The following is a 15,841-nucleotide window of genomic DNA, read 5'->3' as shown; positions in this document are numbered from 1 at the left end:
ATACCAAAAAGTGAGAGAACTACAACCTACTGTGGTATAAATACATTTTTTTCTCTGAAAAATTAACCATCTTCATTTGGCCATAACACGAGCAATGCAGAGGGAAACTGCTCATTGAAAAAAAAACATGTGCAAAAGGGCATTGCAGGTCCCTCTTATCTCCTCCCCATCCCCCAAACCAAACTTAATGATATATTGCTTGCTAGGGGAAAAGTTATCTACATTAAAATGCAAATCTCAGAACCTTCAGCAGCTCATCTCTCCCTGTAAAACAATGAAGAAGGCAGTTTGTCTCACTTCCAGGGCTGGCAGGGAGTGGTTGGGAATGAGGGGTGACTTACCAGTCCTCCCAGCTGCTGGAGTTTCTGAGCCAACAATTTCAGAAAGACTTACCCTCCTTCTTGTCATTGGCCAGGGAAGCCCTGGAAGAGCAGCGTTATGAAGGAGAAAGGGCTTTTTAGGGATGGGTCACGTGCCAGAAAAATTCTGTGGCACGAAAGCTGGTGACTCCAGGGTATAGAGTGGTGCCATTACTCTTGGTATAGCTGAATTTTGGTCTTTGCTCTCATTATGCATCTTAGTTTACAGAAGTTTGTGACTCACAGATAAAATCAGTTGTTTGGGGGAAAAACCTAACAAAATAAAACCTTGGCAGGGAACAAGTCTTTAAAACAAACAAAAAAAAGGACGGAAGAATGTTTTCAGTCTCAATGAAATACAGTTTTCCTGTTGGTGACTTATTTTATTTGTGTGAGTCAAAGTTGGCTTTTCTTTTTAAACTAGCTCCAGTACAATAATTGTACTTGGGCTGACTGGGTGTTTTTTAAAGTTTTTCAGCTGATGTAAAGTATCAGCATTATTGCTGTTGTCTGTTTTGGCTACCTGCAGGATAATTTATAGCAGTGAAATTCAGAAAAACCTGAAGTTTCTATATAGAGGCTTCAGGCTTCTTTGTTTTAATACAGATGTGATATTAGAGTGGGATTGGTGTTAGTGCTCCTCTGCAAAGACTGGAATGTTTAAAACATTTAGAACAGCAATAGGAGGAATGGAGAGTTTTTATTGACATGGATACTGGGAGCTCCTTAGATGGAGCTTTACGGTGGCATCTCCAACAGTCTGAAAAATATGCAAATTTTCCCAAGGTCTTGGGCAGGGTGGCTTAGCTAAATATTTCGAATTTTAGATCTCTCAAAACAAAAACAGGACATACCTGGAGGGGAAGTAGTGATTAATGCATAATAGTCCTATATACAATATAGATAAACGTACATTTCCTCTTCCCTCCCACCCCACCTCTGCAAACACAAGCTTTTAGCTTGGGAAAGTGAATCTGGAAATGTTCCGGATTCTGGTCAGATTTTTCTTATTTTGTTAATTCAACTGTAGAGCAAGATATTAATGATCCCCAGATGTTGTTTATAATGATAGATTTTTCAGTTGTGAAAAAATATTTGGAGGGGGTTTTTTTAAACAATTGATATTTTCTAGTGTGCTCTGCATCATTTGAATAAAATGTCTGAAGGCAGAGCTGTTTATGTGCCCAACATAATTGCTTCTGTTAAGTGATTTCTTCATTCTTAACATTTTTAGCTCTAATTGCTTTTTCCTCATACAGCTAAAAATAAATATTTGCAAGTTTTGCATTCTGTCACTCATTGAAATGCATAAAATATTTGTATACTCAAAGCAAAAAGGCAGTGATAAGGGGTCACATTCTGCCTTCCTTAGTGGCGTAAATCCAGCATACCTCTATGCACTTCTGTGGCTGTTGCTCAAGATTTTCACCAGTTAACCAAAAACAGAATCTCGCCCAATGTTAACAGCAAGCTGTTAAGTGAACATAAGTAATATGTAGTAAAGTAAGATAAAGTACCTTTCTGTTTGCAAGAACTTCAATAGAAACAAATGTTGTTAGCTTCCACTCCTTTCTGATTTTTTAGTGATTTTTCACTAGCAACCGTAGTTGTAACCAGGATATATAGTAAGATAGATTATTTTTCACTATATTTCACTATATATATTTCATTATATTTTTCAAAGCTCCTTGATGGAGGACAGTGATTTTATTTGGATTGCATGTTCCTGCTGCCCTCAGGAAGACAGCAGATGCTGAGTGGAAGAGCAGGTACTGCTTGAAAAGCTGCTTCTGCCATTCCTTCCGTGTCCCTTCTCCACCAGGGCTGGTTGTGGCTGTCAGCCCTGCACAGCAGAGCAGGGGAGCTGCAGCATCCACCGGTTTCACTGCCAGAGAGCTGCTCCCATGGGAGGGCACTTGACAATTTGGTGAGGCTCCTTCCTTCTTCAGGTGCCCTTGAGCAGCAGTCTTGGAGGCAGGGGGCTTACACCATGTGCCTGCTGTGACCCAGGTGCTTGAGAAGCATCAGGGCTGTGAGCCATGGGGTGCGCAGTGTGGCCTGGGCTGGGATAGCTCTGGATTTGGGGCTCTCACTGGACAGGAGGTGAGAGATCCTCTCTCTCGAATGCCCATGGCAGAGTCAAAGGCCTCGGTGTGCCCAGAACTTCAGTTTATTTTTTAGGTTAGTGACTATGTGATGGTATTGTGGGGTTGACGTGTTTTACCAGACAGAGTTCAGCAGAGAATTAATGTGTAGTTCCAGCAAACGAGGATTTGCAAGTGAGCTGTTCTTCTGTGCCTGATAAATGTAACCCATCGCCTGCGTTTTGTCATCTCCTACACATGCATTCTCTTTATTGGTGTCCATTCAATAAATGATTGTTGATGTTCATTACTAATTCCTTCTTTATAAGATTTCCCCTTGATGGCTGCTTTTACAATTCAGCTATCAAAATCATGTTTTGTGATCATAGCAAAAAGTAAGATGGGCTGTGTTCATCATATTTGTGAGCCATGTCCATCATACGTGGTCTCATTTCTGGAGCCATCTCTTTTGCCTCATATGCCTTCATTAGCACATCCTTGTTTGAGTGTTCCCCTGGTTTCTGTGCCTCCCTTGGACCGCCAGGCCTGCTCAGACTCTGGAGATGTGTCTCAGAACTCTGGGCGCACTGGCAACCCAAGCCTTGTGAGCAGCATCCCTGAGGTGTTGGGGCTCAGCAGTGGGCAGTGACCAAGGGAAACCTTTATGGCCAGGGAAGGGCCCCCATTCCCATACAATGGAAAAGTGGAGTGGTTTGTGTCAGAATATGGTCACATTCTTCTGATTAAACCCACTCAAAAAAGACAACATTGTAATATTTTCCAATGACTGTTTATCATGAATTACGTCAGCCTTAGTTTAAATTGCTATTATTTCTCCTTAATGCTTCTTGGTGCCTGCATAATTTACAGCATTGGCAGCTGCGGGACTATGAAATAACCTTTCACAACCACCATACAACAGTAAAGAACATGAAGTTTTTGTTGTTAATTATTATGGGACTCCTTTAACTTTTTTACAAAGTGACATAAAATATTGTTGAGGTATTTATGGTTAAAGCTACTTTTACGTGGATCTATTTTGTTTCTGGCTAGTTCTTAACTAAAGCAGTCATTTGTGGTTATTATGCCTAGGGAAATATTATGTCAGAACTGGTTTAACAGTATTATTATGTATCCCATGTCATATATTACATGTCAGCACTTGAGGCTGTCTTTCAATAAAAACAAATGCAATTTTTGCTAATGGTCTTTTAGGTACAGACCATTTGTAAACTTACCTGAGTTCATTTGAAGGTATACTAAAAAGCTTTGTTCTCCGAGAGTGCACTCAGGTAATTTCATTTTGGCTTGAGATGGAATTTCCAAAATATTTATCATTATTTCAGTCGGAGGGTGCTGCCTCTAAAAAGCAAATAGTTTCCCAATAGCGAGGTTAATGTACACATTTTAAGGAGCTGTAACTGTTACTCATTACTTTGTTTACTTTTCCCCCCTTTGGAGCTCACGCTTCCCAGGTTCCCTACTGGTCAGGCTGATAGGAGTAACCCAGGCAACTAAGCCACCTAATGATGATACTTCACTGTGCCGCTTAAATGAATAGCTTATACCTTCTGCATAATCCGTGGGTGAAGGGGGAGAGAAATCAGAGCTTGAAGGTGAGTTTTAGGTTTCCTTGAAGTTGCATTTCAAATTTGGAAAATGCAAACTTACACAAAGTAAACTTCGAATTAATGTGTCATTCCCCTTGGTTCCAAATACTATGCATATTTTCCAGTACTTACTTATTTAAAGCAAGAAATGAAGCATATAGGGTGTGCCAGAAAGTTTACACAAAGAATGAAAACACATAAATGACTCATGAGAACTTTTTCTGTGGTTCTTTTTTTTGTTTGGTTGTTGTTGTTGTTTTTGATGTGTAATTATTTAATTACTGGTAGGCAAATAAAAGAAAAAAAAAAATCATGATTTCTCCCTCTCTCCTCCCTCCTCCCCCCAGATCTATGCTTGAGCACCATAAAAATGATCAAAGCCTCTCTTTGTGTCTAGTTGCATTTTCCTCCATAGGATTGCTGGTTTTGGTGGCTATTGTAAGGAACTGAAACTGCTGGACAAAAAAAAAATTCAGTTTCTGTCCCCCCTTAAATGCTTGGACCAAGGAAGTAAAGATGCAAACATGAAACTGAAAAAGCAAGCAAAAGAGCGGGGTGAGGATTTTTTGTGTTGCTAAGGTGAAATTTAATAAGGGGAACATAAAACAGAGTTAAACTTGCCTGGGTGCCATGAGATTTTTTAATATTAGGCAGCATGCTTGATTTCCCTGGAAGTGAGTGAGCATTCTGAATTTAGAGCTGTTTGGCAGGGGAGAGGGGTGGTTCGTTCTCTTTTTCAATCAAAGGCATTTCACAAGCCGATTGCATGTGAAAGGGGAATCTATCATTATGTAAGAATGTAACAAACTTTTCCCTTTAATGAATGAATATTAGGTATTTCAGGAGCCCATAAAAGATGGTAAAGGAGAGAGACAGAGCTGACGTCTGAGAGATTTTAATAAAGATTGAAGTTAGTAGTGAAAAGGTCAAAGTACCATTTGTTGAGCCCCTGCTTCTGGCATGGTTTCAAAGCTCGCCGTGCTGACTGGGGGGCTGTGATGTGTGTTAATGAACAGTCGTGGCACTTAACTGAGATCATGGGTTGGTCACATGAATATATATAAAAGATATGAGTGAACATTTTCCCCCTTTTTGCAGTCGTTTGGCTCTTGGAAGGACTAAACAATTAAAAGAAATGTTTGAAATGCTTGAACACCACATTAGGTCCCCTAGTCTGTAAGGAAAATGAGCTATGAATAATAGAATACTGCTCTAGTTAAATATAGTTATTCAGAATTGTTTTTAGCCACAGATGTTATGCCATTTTAGAAACTTAGACTAAATAATGTCAGATCTTGTTTGCTTTTTTAGTATGTTATTCATTTATTGGGAAATTCAAAATTTAAAACAGCTGGGAAAGGGTTTGGTGTTCACTAAGTAATCTTTAAAATGTGTACATTTCAGACTTACTCTTGCAGGGCTGTTTAGAAATGACTGAATTGTATATTATAGTTATAAAGTTCTGTAAACATGCTCTACCATGTAGATGACAGAGAAACATGAAATGGGAAAATGAGATCATTTTGGAGCCAAATTTTGTATATTACAGACTTGATAAAACAGCAAATGGCTTTCTCAATTTAAATAATTTGTAACTTTCTAGGAATGTTCATGGATGTTATGAACAGTAGGTCTAAAATAGCAGCAGAAAATAATGTTCGTTCTCCTTTAATTCTCCCTTTGATGTTTATGTCAAAATGAAGGAGTTAATTTATCTAAGAGTTTCACTGCATGAGTTGGACTGTACAAAACCAATCATGTAGAAATAATAGACTACCATTGGAAGTGCTGTACTATTGCAGTTTTAATAGCTCTTCAGTTCTGCTCAACAATTAGTCCATACATTTTATAGCTGTGTATTTAAGAAACTGGCACACTCAGCAAAATCATAGTAATTGGGAGATGATGCAATGTGGAGAGAAATTAGAGTAAGAAAATTAATTGAAAAATAATGTTTTGTTCAGGTTGGGTTTGTTTTCTTTTAAAACTTTAAACACTGCAGTAGTAATTGCTGGTGGGTGAGACTTCTGCAGAATGTAAATTCCACGTGCCTGGGATTTTGTGGATTTGCTTTTAAATCAAATTGCAAAAGAGGCAAAATAGGTCATTAAAATTCTTGCTATAGTTTTCTCTCTCTGAAATCAAGTGAAGGCGTTGAGGGGGATCCAGAGTAGGGCTTTTTCTCTCTATTGACAATATGCTGTTTAAGTTCTCGTTATCTGTCAGCATCTTTGTAAACCTGATCAAACGGATCACGGGCAATTAGTTTATCATTTACACAAATAGCTTAAGAGACTTCAGCAGTCACTTTCTGGATGTGTCCATAGCCAGTGGATGCTGGTAGTTTCTCCCTAGGACCTTGTTTTCCTACATAAGTCCTGAAAGTGAAGGCAGATTTTAATAAAAGAAGTAGCGTGGATTTTTTGTGTAGGTTTGTCATTGGCAATTATTACTTTTTTAGTGATATTTTTAGTTGATATATTGGCCATGATGGGCCAAAGGTGAGTGAAGTGGTGATAGATTACATTTCAGCTGAAGTTTGGGCCTCAGTATTAGATACAGGTATATCTTGGTCTTTTAGTGATCTGGCAGCATCTGTGTTCTTTAGGGCTGTTGTGTTGGTCATAATGGCATAAATTACTTGGGGTAATGATAGATAACCAATTGACTGGAATAGAACAGCAGACCTCCTTCTTGGATTAATAAGCAGGGAATAGAGAGAAGAAATAGAGAGGTGTTACTACTCCTGGCATTAATGCTAGAGGAAATCATTATCAACCTCCTAAGAGCTAACATTTTTGGTTAGGCAGTCAATGATGATGGCTTACTGCAAAACAGGGTGGTACAATTTCATGGAATAACTGCACTGCTAATACTGAAATGTATTATTCTGAACTATGGGCTTGTAGAGGAACATGGAAGAGCAGGAAGTGTTTTTGAAGAGAGGTTTTTCCCTACTTTTACCTTTGTACCTGATTCTGATGCCTGTCCTTTGCATATTCAAATACTGGACAGGGTTAAGGAGGAGCCCAAAAAGCAGTTCATGGGACAGATTACTTGCTTCTAAGTGAAAGACTAAAGAATATTGCTCCAGTTAGTGCACAGAGGAGAAGACTAAGAAGGGGCCCAGTCATTCTAGTTAGTACTAGAATGTTAGTACTTCCATTAAGAGGAGACCTGTGGCAGTAGAGGTCTCTGTAATTTGGCTGACACATTGCAAGACCCCATGCTTCAAAGTGGAAGCAGGTAAATTAATGCTGAAACTAAGGCACAATTACATAGCAGCAAGGGGTAATTAACCATGGTAGCAACTTAGCTAGGAGTAGCATAGATTCTTTTTTACTTGAATCATTTAAATCAAGACTGCTTTGTAAAAAGACAAGACCCTTGCTCAAAGAAGAGATACTGTAGTCCAGTACTCTTCATCCAGTAGTCACTCAGCTGTATAGCCAGTAACTGCAGAAGGTAAACAAGGTGTTAATATCCTCCTAATTCCTTCTGGCCGTAGAAACTGTAACTTTATTAATATATGTTGTTTATAACATCCAGGCCAGTAAGGCTAGACTGTGCTGGATCTTGTGTCCATTGTACAATAAAACAAACCTTCAAAAAATTTGCTTGCACTCTTAATTAAACAAGGCAGAGTTTTGCATCTGTTCTGTGGACAGGAGAATGAGGAACAGCATTATGGAGGAAATATGGTATGTTAGAAGCTAAACATCAGTGTGTTCACTGATCCATGCAGGGGGCTGTTAACAGCCTATGTTCTCTTTCTTCTCCTTCGCTGTCTCCATCCACCATGAGCAGTAGCCTGCCTCGGAGCACTGATCGGCCAGTGTGCTCCTCTGCTCTCATCTCTGGGGCCTGATCAATCCCTGGCCTGTTCTCTTTTCAGATCAGCTCAGGGAGAATTTTAGGTCCATTTTAGGCCACTTTTAGTAACTTCGGCAAAGGGCTGTCTCCTCAGGTGAAAATGGAAAATGTAACTCAGTAGCATGTCATTTAAATGTGTGGCAACACACGGCAAGATCATCTGCAGATTTAGGGTGTCTGCTTCCTGAGTCTTCCCCGTGGGTCTTTCACAAACATCTCTGGTCACCTTAACTATGCAATAGCTTTAAAGAGATGTTAATTAAAAGAAGGTGTTAGAAACAAATGGATAATAGAAGAGAATGAATTTATTTGAAATTAGCAGTTTCAGGTTACAGAAAGGGTAAGAGAATATGTGAAGTCGCTAATGGTGATCATCCTGCTAACGTTAAGTGATACTCACAGACACTGCTGCTGCTTCAACAGAGAGGTGTGGTGCGATCTTCCAGCTCTGTCATCACCCTCCTGTGTTTCCCTCTGGATTTGCAACTGTAGTGGAAGTTGAACTCCCAGTGAAAAACAGCTGTTTGCTGTGGGGTGGCATGTTTACTTTAAGTAGGTGTTGATGATTGTACTTCTCACTTCCCTGATTAAATAAGTCCCTTCACCATCAAGTCTTACAAACCTCAGCTGAACTGTGATGAGCTAAGCCTGTGTCCCATTACAAACTTTCACAGAGGTAGAGCACAATTTTGAAAAATGAAAGAGGTTGTTTCCAGGGTCTTGAGCAGTTCTTAGCTCAGAATACCATGTTTAAAATTAGCAGTACAGTTGCCCTCATTCTTTTATAGCATCCCGATTTTGCAATGAACCATAATCGTTGTACTCATTTGCCAAAAAAGATGGTTCTTTAGGGGGTTTTTGGTGCTGGTTGTTTTGAAAGGCAGCCTGTAATTAAGATGAATACGTGTACATTGTGAATGTTTAGCTATGGTCGAGATGTTTTTTTTTTTATAAAACAACCCCCCCTAAAAATTACCTAGCTGCAAATCCTTGCAGTTACTTAGTTTAGAAGTTTAAGTCAATTTACGGAAGTCTGTGTTTACTGTCTTTAGAGCTTGATCATGACATTGGAATGTATTTTGGGAAAAAAGACCCTATAAAATGAAATCCACATTTATGGGTAAGAAGCACAGAGCACTTAGGATCAGCAGTGAGACTACAGCATCTCTTTGAAGTGTAGCAAAGAGGAGTACTTGCTGGTGCCATGTTTGGTTTAGAAGGTACTGAATTGATACACTCCCTGCCTTCTAACACTGTAACAGCAGCTGGACCCAATGCAATTAATTTCATGAAAATGTGGACTGTGATATCCCAATGACAGCAGTCAGAAGATAAAACTAGATCTGAAGCACTTAAATTAAAATAAAACTTTATAATAAAGCCAGGTCTGCTAAGATGCTGCTTTTGTGCTGCTCTGCATGTGAGTAATCTGAGTGACTCATCTGGCCTCTGACATACTGAAGCCTTCAACATTCCCAGCCACGAGTGTTGCCCTTCATAAAAGAAATATCCTATTTTTGGTATGGCAGTGTCCTCAGTTTTAAAGAATTTTCCTCTTTTAAAGTGCTCATACAATTAATGCCTCATGCATGTATTCAACAATAGTTGCCTAGCAACCATCAGAAATATTCGGGAGAGCAAAGGCAGCCAAGATGAATGAGCAGTAACATCAGCTCCCATTTCAGGTGAGCTGGAGAAGGCATCAGGGCTGTCCTGACTGGGTCCAAGCATGCAGAGCCATGAAAATCAGACAGTCCCAAAGTAGCAAATACAAACTCCAATTGGCACATCAAAGGCAGAGATGAGGTGGGTCATGCAGCCAGAAGCAGTTGCAGGAGGCTGCAGTTGGATGGACTTCTGCAGTTTCAGAAGCCTTGACCAAAACAAGATAGCAATGGTTAAATAGGTTACAGGAAGTCAAGAAACACTCCTTAGTGGCTGAAGAGAGTTTTGCCCCCTTGTCTTGCATTCCTGCAGCTAGAGAATTGGTGAGGTTCCTGCTTCATTTGGTAGGAGCATTTGGCCATGGGTCTGAGCTCCAGGCAAACCCCTTGGTAGGGCTTGGCTCCACCCCTTCATTGGCCATGATTCCCACTTCTTGTTGCATTTTAGATCTGGCATAAATTTTACCTCACACGAAGTTGTCTCATTCTACTGAGTCAAGTCCTTCATGCCTTTTTTTAGCCCTTGAAGATGCCATTTAAATGAAATGGAATTTTTTTCCACAGTAACAGCCCGCAGACACTATATGTCTGGATTTTGGTCTTTTTTCCCCTCTTTTGTTCATCAGAAAAGTTGAAATTAAATGCTTGGTCTAGGATTGGAAGGATTAGGTTTTATCATGGGTTGACATATTCTCAAGGCCAATGCTGTGACAGCTGGTGGTAGTGTAGCCATGTCCTGTACCCATCCCTTTCTCTGGATGAGTTTTGGTGCTGTTCCACAGTGGTTGTACCATTGCAGCACCTCAGGGAACTCAGTGCTCACTGTTCAAGCACAGGGCTTTGAGCCCACATTCAGCAGAATGCACTGTCTTGTCAAAACCATTTGAGATGAGAGTTTTAATCTGTGTAAGTATTTCCAGTTGTTTTCTTTTCATTAGACGCTTTAAAATTAAAAAGCCTGTTAGTGTTGCTCAGAACATTTTTGACTGCCTGCCTGATTTGAAGAAAGTTATGAAATTCTGACATTTTCCTGTTGGATAGGAAAACATGATTTATGATCATCTCTACTTCAAAAGTAAAGGTTAAGAACAAGATTAGGATCTCCTTTCCACTCATGTAAATCCACAGGAGTCAATTACTTTGAATTGACAGTGCTGTGATTTAGATCAGCATCTGGCATTAAAGCTTTTTGGGGTTTGCTCTTATACCCATCGGCTTCAGTACCACTTGAGTGCCGACTCTTTGCTTTTGGTATGTGGTGGTGGTATTTGCATGTGGAAGTGCCTCAGGGGCCCCACATAAAACATTGCTTCACTAGCTTTAATGGGATTTTTTTAGATTAGATGTTAAAATGTTGAAATCAAAATATGTAGAGGGTAGTCGGGAAGTATCAGGCACACAATGGTAATCAGAATGTGATTTTTGAGTTGGGATATCTCATGACTTAGCTGAAAAGCTCATGTATCTTGAAGCTCTGAGGCTTTTACTCTTTCTGATTATAACAGGCATTTTATTTCTGGCCTTGATAGTTGATGAGATATCAAACTTAAAATATGCCATGATCCTATAGTCTGGTAGTGCTTTCTGGCACTGGTCAGTGACTAAATATAGCCAGTTTTGAATGGCTGTGATAAACCTGGAAATAATGTTGAGCAGAAAATTCTCAGACAATTCCACAGACAAATGTGGAATATGAAATTACTTTTCTGGATTGGATCTTGTTTGTAGTGTATATGTTTTTGTGCCCTGTGTCTCTCATCCCTGAGTTTTCCAACTGCTGTCCTATGAATGTTTTGTGGTACAGCTAAATCTTAACTAAGGCATCTCAGTGGCTCATGTTGGTTCATGCTAAAGCAAAAAATAACAGGTTTTTAAACCCCAGCTATTTCATGCATTCCTTTTGGCTTTGTAAACCATTTTGCTTTGTTTTTACAAAAATAAAGTGTGTTTTAAAAAACCCATGCATTTCCAAAAATCACTGATTGTCTTCCAGTGAGCCTAGTCCAGAAACATGCAGATTCTAGCATTGTATTATGGGATATAATACAATGCAAGAATGAGTGGTATTCATCTGTCATGCATAATGTGGAGGTAATAGGGGAGGAAAGGAACCTTTTAAAAAGGATTTTTTTTGTTTGTTTAGGGTTTTAAAATTGTTTGCTTACATTTGTTTCCTTTTTCTTTAATTTGTCTTTTCTTTTTGGTTGTTGTTGTTGTTAGGGGTTTTCTTTGTTTTGGCTAGGGTTTTTTTGTGTTTTTATTTTTGTTATTGTTGTTGTTTTGGGGTTTTTTTTGTTTGTTTTGGGGGTTTTTTTGTGTTTTTTTTTGTTTGTTTGTTTGTTTGTTTTTAATTTTAAACTTCTACCAGGCTATGTTTAATTTCAAGATGGTGTCTTTGCTAGAAACATAATCAAATGTAATGTCTTCCACAACCTCTTCATATGCATGACTGCATAAAGCTTGTATAACAGTTTATTATTATAAAATTAGTATAGAATAGCATAGAGCAAACGGGGCCCCTGGCCAGATGAACTAGACAATGAATAGTTATATAAGGTTTTGAGGCACATGTATTAGAACACAAGTGCCCTGTATTTTCTTCTCAATTGTCTGCTGTTTGTTAATGTTTCCCTTTCAGTGTGATTGCATCTCAATTTAATAGCACTTGCCATTTCAGGGTTTACTGTGCCAGCGCTTGCACAGTTACATCCCCTCTGTGCTGCAAAGCCTGCATGTATATTAAAACTGAACTAGGCATGGTTGGCTAATGGGTACTTCAAGAGATATGCACTTACAGAATTAAGTGATGTATGTAATTGTTAATTTTGTGTTAACAGGTTTGAGAAATGTGTTTCACCAATAATTGTAATGCTCTGTTCTGTGCAAAGTGTGACATTTTAATTCTTGTGGAACAGTTTCCTACCTCTACTCTGTGTTTTCATGGCAGGGTATTATTTTGCAATCAAGATAAAAGCATTATTTATTAAAGTTCTAGAATATTACATTACTGGAAGTTATAAGCTGCAGATCAATCTTCCCTTTCATAAAAGCATTTCATTGATTTTGTTTTTTTAATTGGCCTTTGAATTTTAACTTAAGTTCTTTCTCATGGATTGCATATGATTCCAGAAGCAAAGAAATATTTTAGTGGAGACTTGATGCTGTTTTAAAGGCAGCAGTGTACCTGTCACAGAACTGTGGGAAAGGCTTGCATTTGGCTTACGCAGCTTTGGGACTGTCAGATCCCAGCCTGCTGCATTTTTTGGCACAGGGAGCCCATTGACTTGGGCTGTGGGAAACCTACATTCAGCACTATCGGTCCTTGTGTCTTTCTTTGCGCCTCCAAAGGAATTTCTGTTAGAGACTTCACTTGGGAGTCAATTAACAACTCCTTCGTGCTTTCAGTGAGCCTTTCCATGGTGAGAGGGTGCTCCATAGCATCTGGCTGCAATAGCCCAGGTGTCTCTTGGTGACACTTGCACCTGCCTTGGGAGTGCTGGATTTAACTGCTTTCTGTATGTAATGCAAACAGTCCAGAAGTGCAGATCCCCCAAGTGCCTATTGCTTCAGTTCTCCTATTCTTCAGTTCCTCACCTTTGCCCCCCTTGCCACATGGTCCCATCCCTATCCTGCTTCCCTTTGCCATGCCAGGGCTGTTCCTCCCATGCCACCAGCCCTTGGTGGTTCATTCGTGTCACTGCACACGTGAGACCAAGCCCTGCCTATCACCACTCCCTTTTGCAGTGAGTGTATTAATTCTTCCAACCCTTGTAGGCCTAACTATGAAGCCGCACAAAGCAAGGCTCACGTTTTTCTTCCAGTTAGCAGACAATTACTTCATTGGGTCCTTCTGTGTCATCCCATCAGTGTAGTCTGACCTTGTGCAGACTCACTGGTTGGCAACAGTAAGGAAAGGCAGTTGAGAAGAGGAGACCATCGCCGTCCTCCACGGAGTTCAGGAGCGGCTGTGTCTAGGATTTGACTTCCCAGTGAAGCCCGTTTTTCTTACTTGCCAGTAAGATAAGGAAAGGGCAGGGTGGGATGAGCGTAATAGGCTCAAAACACAATAAAAATAGCAGAGGAAACAAACAGTTTGTGCCTAATTTGAAACCAACAGATCTCCATGGTGATTGCAACAAATCCGCTACGTTTGACTGTTTAGTGAAGACAAAAGGTTAGAAATAGGAGTTCACCAGCTCTGCTGGACTGTTTGAATGAACATAGGAGTAGGAGTGTTAAAACCTTCCCAATGACTGAGTGGCTGTGTGAAAGTGCTAAGGTGAATTCTGGGAATAACTTCATTGAAAATCCAGAGGATGCAAGTGTCTTCCTTCATAATGCATCTTCAGAAAAATCAGCTACTACAATTTTCCTGGGATTTTTGCTTTCAGCAGTGCTGTTGTGTGGAAAAGAGTCCATAGCACTGTGGCTTCAGACAAAAATAGCGTGCTAGAAAACCTTCAGAAAGCAGGCAGTAAGCTGAAAACTTTTGATAAATATTAGGACTAATACACTTGCCACAGTGAATAACAGGACTATAACCCATCCAAAACTTTTGTTTAGCATTGTACCAAGGTAAATCTTTATGTGAATTAGAAGCCAGAGATAAAATTTCAGTCCTAATTTACAGATACTTGAGACGGGGGAAGAAGGGACTGCATTAGTCCTCACCAAAGAAGAAATTCTGTTCATGGTAGTCTGAAATATTGCCATGCGATGAGTCAGAAAGCTTTTGTTGTTTTCATCTTCAGAGTTCAGGGCTACTGAGTTTTGGCATGCAGACTGGGCAGATAGCATTTACAAATCAACACGTCCCTTTGCTGAGGCCATTGGCACAGAAAGCTTCCTATTTGCAGTTGGTGTGTTTGAGTTTCTGAGGGTTTTTTACATATCAGTTTTGGAGGGGAGAAGATACTTCTGTAGTATTTAGTGATAATGAAAAGATCTTCAGAGACAGCTGATGAAGACATTCAGAGTGTATGTTACACTCTGAAGATTTAGATTTTCTTGAATAAATATTGACCAATTTGACCTTTGCTTTTCCTCAGTCAATATTTATCTCTTGGGACAATGAATCTTTATATTCACCTTAGCTGAAGTCCAAGTATTACTTAATAGTGTACTTGGAAATCCAGAAGAGGTGATGATTTGTCTTGATGCTAGTTTTGTCTGTTTAAAAGCAGGTATGTAGGTTTGGCCAACTGAGCCTCTTTGTCAGATTTCCTAAACAAAGTAACTTCAGGTCATGGCTGATGGGGAGGCTCCTAGGAAAAACTTAAATCCGATGGATTTGAGAGACCAAGAAACCAGTGGATTTCCAGGAGTCCCACTCTGACCCTGAGACAGGTCTGGGAGCAGGGGATCCCTGACATGGCCAGGTGGTGCTAGGACTGTGCTACCCTGTTTATTATTTCAGTGGCAATTCCAGTGTTTTGGGGCTCTGGCATAAGCTGATGCTGAGACACAACCTTCCTCTGAGAAGTGGGGGTGCTGCAGCAGCACGTATGGCTGGAACCACTGGCTCAGGGTTCCTGCACAGGTCCTGCCACCTCCTTGCCTGGATGCACAGTGTCACCTCTTCAGAGTCCCACAGCATCGCTGGCTGCTGTTGGACAAAACCTCCTCTTACCAATTGGGGCAGCACTTTGGAGAGGAAAGTGAAATTACTCCGCTTGTGAACTACGCTGTCAAAGTGAGAGCAAGAGAAATGGAAAGTGCTGTTCAGGCAGTAGAGAAAGGCGGAGCCTTACAAATATCTGCTTATGCAAATCAAATCATTTGTCTTCTGAAATGTTCATTTTGCCTTTTCCCTGATTATATTTTCTGAATTGCCATATGTATTTCTTGTGATATTTCGGTCTTGTCAAATTAAGATGAGAAGGCCTTATAATTAACTTAGGATATATACCAAATAAAGCAATGTTTGTCATTTTTACTGTGTAATCAGTCAATAATATTACAGGTGGTCTGTAAGTTAAAAAAAAAAAAGAAGTCGAAACTGTTTTTGTAACCTTATAACTATCAAAGGTATTTGTTTAGGGAGAAGGCATTGAGAAAGAAGAGAATTTTAAAATTGCACAATTACAGTTAAAAAAACAGAGCAAGCAACGTCATATGTTTCTGAAGAGCACACTGTTTAATTTTATAGTAACAGTATTTTAAGAATGCTGACAGTACACAGGAAGGCAGTGAATAATTCTTGTTGCAAAACCCTGATGGTTTGCTGTTTTCAAAATGTTAAGACTTAGTCA

The 15,841-nt window shown here is 39.7% G+C and overlaps 1 protein-coding gene across 2 annotated transcripts in view; it reads left to right on the top strand.

Annotated features, from left to right (window-relative positions):
• Nucleotides 1-15,841, top strand: part of ARID5B (AT-rich interaction domain 5B) — a 117,569-nt gene that overhangs the window by 51,235 nt on the left and 50,493 nt on the right. The window lies entirely within an intron of this gene.

The sequence above is a fragment of the Onychostruthus taczanowskii genome, unplaced genomic scaffold (assembly GCF_017590055.1).
Source record: "Onychostruthus taczanowskii isolate IOZ18803 unplaced genomic scaffold, ASM1759005v1 scaffold22, whole genome shotgun sequence".
NCBI classification, from domain to species: domain Eukaryota; kingdom Metazoa; phylum Chordata; class Aves; order Passeriformes; family Passeridae; genus Onychostruthus; species Onychostruthus taczanowskii.
Note: the sequence above shows the minus strand (reverse complement) of the source record. Positions and strands in the feature narration are given on the sequence as shown.